The sequence below is a fragment of the Octopus bimaculoides genome, chromosome 22 (genome assembly GCF_001194135.2).
Source record: "Octopus bimaculoides isolate UCB-OBI-ISO-001 chromosome 22, ASM119413v2, whole genome shotgun sequence".
NCBI classification, from domain to species: domain Eukaryota; kingdom Metazoa; phylum Mollusca; class Cephalopoda; order Octopoda; family Octopodidae; genus Octopus; species Octopus bimaculoides.
The window spans coordinates 23,046,561-23,054,996 of record NC_069002.1 but is presented as its reverse complement, the minus strand read 5'-3'; the positions used below and the strand labels follow the sequence as shown (position 1 = coordinate 23,054,996).

General features: G+C 38.2%; 2 protein-coding genes across 3 annotated transcripts in view; one reads left to right on the top strand and one right to left on the bottom strand.

Moving 5' to 3' along the window:
- Positions 1–8,436, bottom strand: part of LOC106880957 (phosphatidylinositide phosphatase SAC2) — a 538,096-nt gene that overhangs the window by 196,808 nt on the left and 332,852 nt on the right. The gene's annotated exons all lie outside the window — the stretch shown is intronic.
- LOC106880758 (octopamine receptor 2) overlaps positions 4,954–8,436 on the top strand; it is a 95,960-nt gene continuing 92,477 nt past the window's right edge. Inside the window, exon 1 of the mRNA XM_014930856.2 lies at positions 4,954–5,697. The gene's annotated coding sequence lies outside the window, so the exon portion shown is untranslated. The remainder of the gene's footprint in view (positions 5,698–8,436) is intronic.

Genomic DNA, 8,436 nt, shown 5'->3' with positions numbered 1-8,436 from the left:
ATAGATAGATAGATAGATAGATAGATAGATAGATAGATAGATAGATAGATAGATAGATAGATAGATAGATAGATAGATAGATAGATAGATAGATAGATAGATAGATAGATAGATATACACAAACACACACACACACACACACACAAACGGTCTGTTGGGTCGTATTACTGGTTTATATTTGATAGCATCACACTCCACCATTCCTCAGAGAGATTGCAAGGCTCTCCCTACCATTTCCTTCTCAACACAAACAAACACAAACAAACACAAACAAACACAGGCAGGATTTTGTAGTGAAAAATTGTGAGACCATTAAAAAAACAAGTTGATTCTGTAGAAGATCAAAGTGAAATATGCTCAACAACCACAACAACAACAACTGGAACGAAGAGGATCAAATCAATAACAGGATTTCTACTACGACACTGACGGCAGCAGCAGCAGCAACGGCAATTTGGTGTGGCGGAGGTGACGATGGTGATGGTGGTGGTCACTGCAATGGAGTTGGGGGAGATGATGATGGTGATGGTGATGCTAACGAAAGGAGGGAGTGAGATCTTCCAAGCATTTTCTCTCCCACCATCATCTCCCCCTTCTCTTCCTCTCCCCTTCTCTCTCTCTCTCTCTCTCTCTCTCTCTTTCTCCCGCTTTGTCCATCAGTCTGTCAGAAAGGGAACCAGCCAATCAGATCAAAGCCTCCCAGACTAAATACATATTTTCCTTCTCTTCCTCATTATTGTCTTTAAAATATCTGAGTGCATCTGTATGTCTAGGTGTGGCACATCTGATGTTTGTAGGGGGGGGGCAGAAATAACCATTCTTCCTCACCTTCCACGATGAGGAGGTCTCACACACGCACACACACACACACACACACACACATGCAAGTCTTACAGGGGCTTCCTTTTTTTATATACGCAATAAAGGAAATTAAATACTCCTCTCAATAAACACCTGTAATTACTTTTATATATTTTAGTCAGGAGAGAAAGTATTGTATTACCCACGGCCCTTAGTAGGGTCTCTGAGACTATCGGGGAGAGGGGGAAAGGATGGAGTGTAGGGCAAAAAGATGGGGAGTGATGAGGATGGGGGATTTGTGGATGGAGAAGGGATGGGGAAGGGATAGTGGAGGGATAGGAATGTGGGAAGGTGGAGGAAGGTGGGGAAAGGATAGGGAACAAGGGGTGTGAATGGGGAATGGATGAGGGGGATGGAGAAGGGGTAGGGGAGATGAAGGTAGAAGGTGAGTGAGGGAGGGCGAAGGGATAGGTGATGGGGATGGATGGGGAAGGTGGAGAAGGGGTGGGGAAGGCGGAGGAGGGTGGGGAAGGTGGAGGAGGGGTGGGGAAGGTGAGGAAGGATGGATTAGGTTGGGAGATGGATGGGGGAGTGGGAAAGGGATGAGGAGGAATGATGAGGTATAAGGGTGGAAGGTATACTCCTCAAACTGGAGATCTAAACTGAATGCTTGGGACAGAGGGGGGGCACTCTGCAAAAGGTACCCTGGTACCGTAGGGCAGTGTTGAACCTCTGAGGGATTTGATCCTACAACCATCACTAACTTTGCCACCCCCAAGACCAACATCAACACTACTACCTTAACCTCAAACGCTAACACTACAACGCAACTACTACCTATACAACAATTTCCTAACAGCTACCACTTCATGATGAAGTCTCTACAAGGTCATCCGATCTGCTAGAAAATGCAGTCAAATCTTCTTTAAATCACACACACACACACACACAAACACACATACACTACAGTATTTCTAAAGGAACACACTGGATAATGTATTCCTAGATACACTATGACAGAATAAAAGAATAAGAGAGAGGAAGATCAAGGATGGAATGTGTTCCACTATAGGTCTGACCTGGGGCTCAACATCAATGACCACTACCACCACCACCACCGTTACTACTACTACTAGCACTATCACCACAATAGTACTACTACTTTTACTACTACCACCACCACCAATACTACTACTACTACTGTTACAACCCCACCACCACCAACACAACAAACACTATCACTACCACCTGCACCACCACCAGCCAGTGAGGTACCTCTATAGAGTCACTGGAGCTGCTGGAAATAGCAGTCAAATCTCAATATGTTATGCTTAAAAAAGAAGGACATATAAGATGAGGGAGATTTTTATGTAAATCCTGGGAATGCTGAGGGTTGGAATCACTTTAATTATAAGGTTGACTTGATCAAGGCTGACCTGGGGCTAAAAAACAACAACAACACCCAGCATTTTGAGATGCTTATGACTCCCACCAGCCCTACCACTTCAATACCTCCCCCGCACTGAAATTATCCCTCACTGTTCCTTTACGCCATCAATGCCCACCACCACAGACTTCAATAATATGAAGACAAAAGCAAAATAGCAATGACAACAACAACAACCACTGTCATTGTATGACCACCACTGTCATTAGGAACTAAACACAAATCCACCACCACCACCATCACAATCCACAACCACCACCACCAACATTACCGCCCACAATCACCACCACCACCACTACCACCATTACCGCCCATAACCACCACCATCATCATCATCACCACCATCACCACCACCATCACTACCATTACTGCCCACAACTGCCGCCACCACCATCGTCATCATCATCACCACCATAACCACCACTATCAAAACCAATCGTAAACAACTGGTGCTACCATCATCAACAACACAGAGCAACAGCACTACCACTGTCACTACAGCCAACACCACCACGACCACCACCATTAATGAAACACTTAAATATTACTACAGAATGTACTGCTATTACACTGTAACAACAACAACAACAACAACAGCACCAACAACAACGGCAGCAGCAACGCCAACAATAACAACAGCAGCACCATCAAGCAAAGCACCAAAAACAAACAGCAGCAGCAGCAACAACAACAACAATGACAACAGCACCAACAACAAAAGCAGCAGCAATGCCAACAATGACAACAGCAGCAGCAGCATCGACAGCAGCAACAAGTGCCACATCAACCGGTCTCCAATGATCTCCGCTTCCACTGTTGCCGCCAACAACCGAATCCATTAGATTCTTATGAGGGAATCTTTCTTTGCAAGAGAAATTTATTACAAGACAAAACTGCTAGTGCCAGGTAGCAGCAGATGAATGCAACAGTGGAAACTGCACATAGCTGCGCGCATGCACACACACACACTTGGACCCCTGTATAAAGTAGAGAGGCACACACATAGATCAGTATCACACACACACACACACACACACACACACACACAGACTACAGTATAAAGTAAAGAGACACACGCGTAGATCAGCAGTACATATACACACACATCCACGTGTGCGTGTGCATGTACAAACACATACATACTTGAGTAAATATGTGCACGCACAAACAAGTGACTCTACGATTATATGCAAGCATGTTAATGACATGTGCAGGTCAACTGGTAAAATTTCAATCTGGAAATAAATGAATGCTACTACACACCCTGCTGGTTTTTTCATCCACAAACCAAATGCAAAGAAAATAAGAAAGCAATAACACACACACACACTTTATCCTACCATCACCTTATATATGCACAAACACACACACATATATAAAGCTATAAACACATTACATTATTGGTATACATACACATTTATGTATGTACAGGTATACAATTACATATAAGTGTGTGCATGTGCATATGTGCATGCACAGATGCATATGTACGTGTATATATTGGTTAACTTCCAAAGAGCCACTAAGCAGTCAATCAGTTTGCTAGAAATAATAGCCAAATATATTTGAAATTTCACCTCACTGTCTTAAAAAACGAAAACGTTGGAAAGTAACTTTAGATATGGAAAAATTAGATGAGATGGTCACTAATGGAGCACCTGTCATTAGATATAAATCTACTTAATTGAGAATGACTAAGAGTGTTCACTGGGCTACCTGTCTTTCTACCTGGTAGCCAAAGAACAAACACACACACACAGTGGGGTAGATATACACAAAAGAGAAGTTGGGATGGAGATATTTACTGAAAGTTCAGCAAAGTTAGCTGCTGTGAGGTAGAAAAGGGGATTAAAAAGAACAAAAATAGAGAAGAAAGACAGAGAGAATCTTTGAGAAGTGAAGTGTAAACGAAGAATAAGAAAAGGATTCTGTAGAACCATGTTGTCTGGGATGGGGTGACAGTCACAAACAGAAATTTCTAAAGAACAACAGCGATAAAGAAAAAACTTTATAAATTTGTGTCAATTATATTGTCTCTTCTTAATATTACATCATATTATATATATATATATATATATATATATACAGAGAGAGAGAGAGAGAGAGAGAGAGAGAGAGAGAGAGAAAGAAAGAAAGAGAGAGATAGAGAGGGAGAGAGACAAATAGATAGATAAATAGAGACAGACAGACAAACAGACAGATAGACAGACAGATAGAGAGATAGACAGATAGACAGACAGACAGACAAACAGACAGATAGACAGATAGACAGACAGACAGACAGACAGACGGACAGATAGATAGATATAGTGAATGCCCATAGCCTTAAGGTTAGGATATTCAGCTCATGGTTGTAAGGTTGTGAGTTCAATTGCAGGCAGCATGTCATGTCCTTGAGCAAGACACTTCATTTCATATCGCTCCAGTCCACTCACCTGTCAAAAATGAGTTGTACCTGTATTTCAAAGGGACAGCCTTGTCACACTCTGTGTCACTGAATCTCCCTGAGAACTATGTTAAGGGAACACATGTCTGTGGAGTACTTAGCCACTTGTCCGTAAATTTCACAAGCAGGCTGTTCTGTTGACTGGATCAGCTGGAACCCTCATCAGTGTAACTGACAAAGTGCGATATATATATATATATACATACACACACACACACACACACACACACACACACACACATATATATAGGGAGAGAGGGGGGAGGGAGGGTAACAGAATTACTGATCGAAGATGCTTCGACATTCAACTTTTAATAGCACAAAGAAGAAGAATAAAAAAAATTGAAGTCCAACAAAAATTTAATCAATTTCTGCCACTACTACTACCACCACCACTACTACTAGTAGTAGTACTACTACTACTACTACTACAACTACAAATACTACTACAACTACTAGTTTTACTACTGCTGCTGCTGCTGCAATTGCTGCTGCTACTACAACTACTACTACAACTACTACTACTAATACTAATACTACTACTACTACTACTACTACTACTACTACTACTACTGCAGGTCTTCTGCTGCTACCAAGATAAACATCACAACGGTAACCACAAGACGAAGAGTACTACAACCAGAACCAGTTCCTCTGCTCGTCAAAAACTGGATATATATATATATATAAGACCTTCCACAAATCAACAATTTTCTTCATTCACCTTTATTTTACTTTTTATTGGGTTGTTTGTTTCATTTTTGGAAAGAAAAAAAATCAACAAGACTTCTCACCTGTTTGAAATATAAACACATACATAAACACACTTATACACATACATACATATACATACATACATGTATATATATGTGTGTTCACATATATATATATACATGTTCGCGCACATATAACAATACACGCACATATATATGTATATATATGTATATGTATATCTATATACACATATATAAATATATACACAGTGTGACAACTAATTCTAAAAGTAAGTATTTTTCACATTTACTTTTCTTTTCTTTGTTATTTTTTTTGTTTTCTTGTTCCTGGTGTGAGTAAATCTCTTCTGTAATGTTTCCAGCTAACTTCAAGGTCATTACCACTATCACTATTATTATTACTATTATTACTATCAAAATGGTTATTATTAACGTTTGTCATCATCCTATTTGCCACGCTTCTCCACTTATCAGCATCGCACAAGTTTCTTAATTTTCTGACAAGACCGTTCGTCACGGAAATAGTTTTATTTTTTTGTTTAATTTTTTTTTTTTTTTGCCTTTAAACTTTTGTCACTTCATGATCCAAGTTCAAATCGTACTAGAACCAACTTTGTATTTCATCTTTCAGGGGTAAAAAAAAATAAACAACAGGCATTTATAGTCAATGAGACAACTTTCTATACCCTTTTCACTATAAATTTATGGTTCTTTATCATTGGGATACTACTTCATTGAAGAGGGGCCCTTGTAAATACTCATTCTGAACAAATTAAATCAAGAAGGCCCTCTTTTCACTGTAAATCCTTCTAAATACTTTACTAACAATAACACAGTGGTCACTGTTTTCACACCAACTTCTGACTCCTTTGCTGCTAACATGTAGAAGAGTTAATATTTGGACTCCAAGTTCTTAAAACCTCACTGATTATGCATCCACAGTTCTTGATTTCATACCAAGTCATAATTATTTCACTGCTAATGACCACAAAGGTTTCTTTTAACCCCCAAGTTTTTCTAACTAGTTTGCTACCAATCAAGGATCCCTGTTCTCACTCTCAGTTCTTACTTCACCTTAGGGGTTCTGCTTTTAACTCCAAGTTCTTCTAACTAGTTTCTAGACAAAATACCTAGGAGTCCTTATTGTCACTCCAAATTCTCCAAATTCCTCTACTTTGTTGCCAATGAGTTTAAGGGTCCTTCTTTACACTAAATTTCTTCTAAAGCCTTCATCAATAAGAAATCCAGGGCGCTCTGTTTTCACACCAACCATGGTTCTTCTACTTCACATCTAATGACTCTATATGTCTGTCTTTTAACCCTGATTTTTTCAAATCAGTTCCCTGACAAAAGAAGTAGGAGTTTCCATTTTCAATCCAAATTCTTTTACTTTACTGCTAAAGAGTGTAAGGGTCTCTATTCACTCCAAGTTCTTCTAACTAATTTCCTTACATTAAAAGTAGGCCTTCATTTTCACTCCAAATTTTTCTATTATACTGTCAATAACTTTTGGCTCCCTGTTTTTACCCCAAATTTCTAACTACCGCACTGATATGCATCAAGTGTCTCAGTTTATTCTCCAACTTCTTTTCCAATGACAGTGCAGTCTTTCTTTTAATCCCAAGTTTTTATAACTAGTTTCCTGACCAATAAAAAAATCTAGGTGTCCATTTTGGCTCCAAAGGCCCCTATTTTCACTCCAAGTCTCTTTAACCCTTTCTTGACAATAAGTCTATGGGTTTCTCTTTCTACTGCAAGTCCTTCCTAACCCTTTGTTGACAGTTAATCTAAGATCCTTATTTTCACTTTCACTTCTGACAACCTCATTAAAAAAGCAGCAATGGTCCTCGTTTCCACTCTAAATTCTTCCAGCCAATTTACTAACAATGAATCTAAGGAGTTTCTCTTTTCACTCCAAATTCTTCAATCATTTTACTGTCAATGCTTAAATGTCCTCACCTCCACCAAAAAAAACAGGAATGCTGTGTCAAATAGAAATATATAACTGACATAAAATAGAAACAAAAAAAGAAGTCTGAATACAGTCAGTGACCCAGCTAGAAATAACTGCTAAGTATCCCTCAAATCACAGCCTACAGTCTTTAAAAAAGCGACACATTTTATAGTTGTATATACTCCAAAAGTCTGGATGGTCACAGACGGAATGACTGTGCTCATAGGTTTTATATGATCAGAACAGTCCTGGGGACCTAAACAATAATAACTCAAGTAAAACAGTTATTATACAATTATATTCTTCCTTTTGGTTAGAATTCTTTCATTTCATACACAGCTTGGATGGTGTTTTTTTTCCAATTTAAACATTTTAAAAATATCTTTATTTTATTCATTTTAAAAATTTCTTATATACACGTTTTTTTTGGTTTTTTTATGATCTAAATGTGGTGGGGTTGCTAAAGTAACAAAATTGAAAATGGTTAAATGCCTTATTGCACTTAAGTTACATCCATTAATGGCAAGTTTAAAGTTCGTTCTATTCTTGATTACCCTCAGGGCCTTCGCACAATATGTACCTTCGTATCTGTTACATTCATGGATCAACACCAAAGAGTTGCAGTGCACCTGAGCACAGGCTATAATAATCATCCTCTTGGGGTCAATGTAATCAACTTACACCCCACTAAAAAAAAAAAAAATTGCTGACCTTCTGCCAAAATTTGAGATTATTATTATTATTATTATTCCATTAATTAATTATATCCTGTCATTAAAAAGTCATGGTTTTGCTAAAGTTTAAGAAATCCTTTCAATTACTTTCAGCAAGATGTGTTTTTATAAATTAATAATAATTATATTAATGAGCTTTGGTGCAACTAGAAGTTACAAATGAAATTTATCGACAACTGTACATACATACATACATACATACATACATACATACATACATACATACATATATATATATATATATATATATATATATACATATATATATACATAGATAGATAGATATATATATGTGTGTGTATATACACACATATACATGT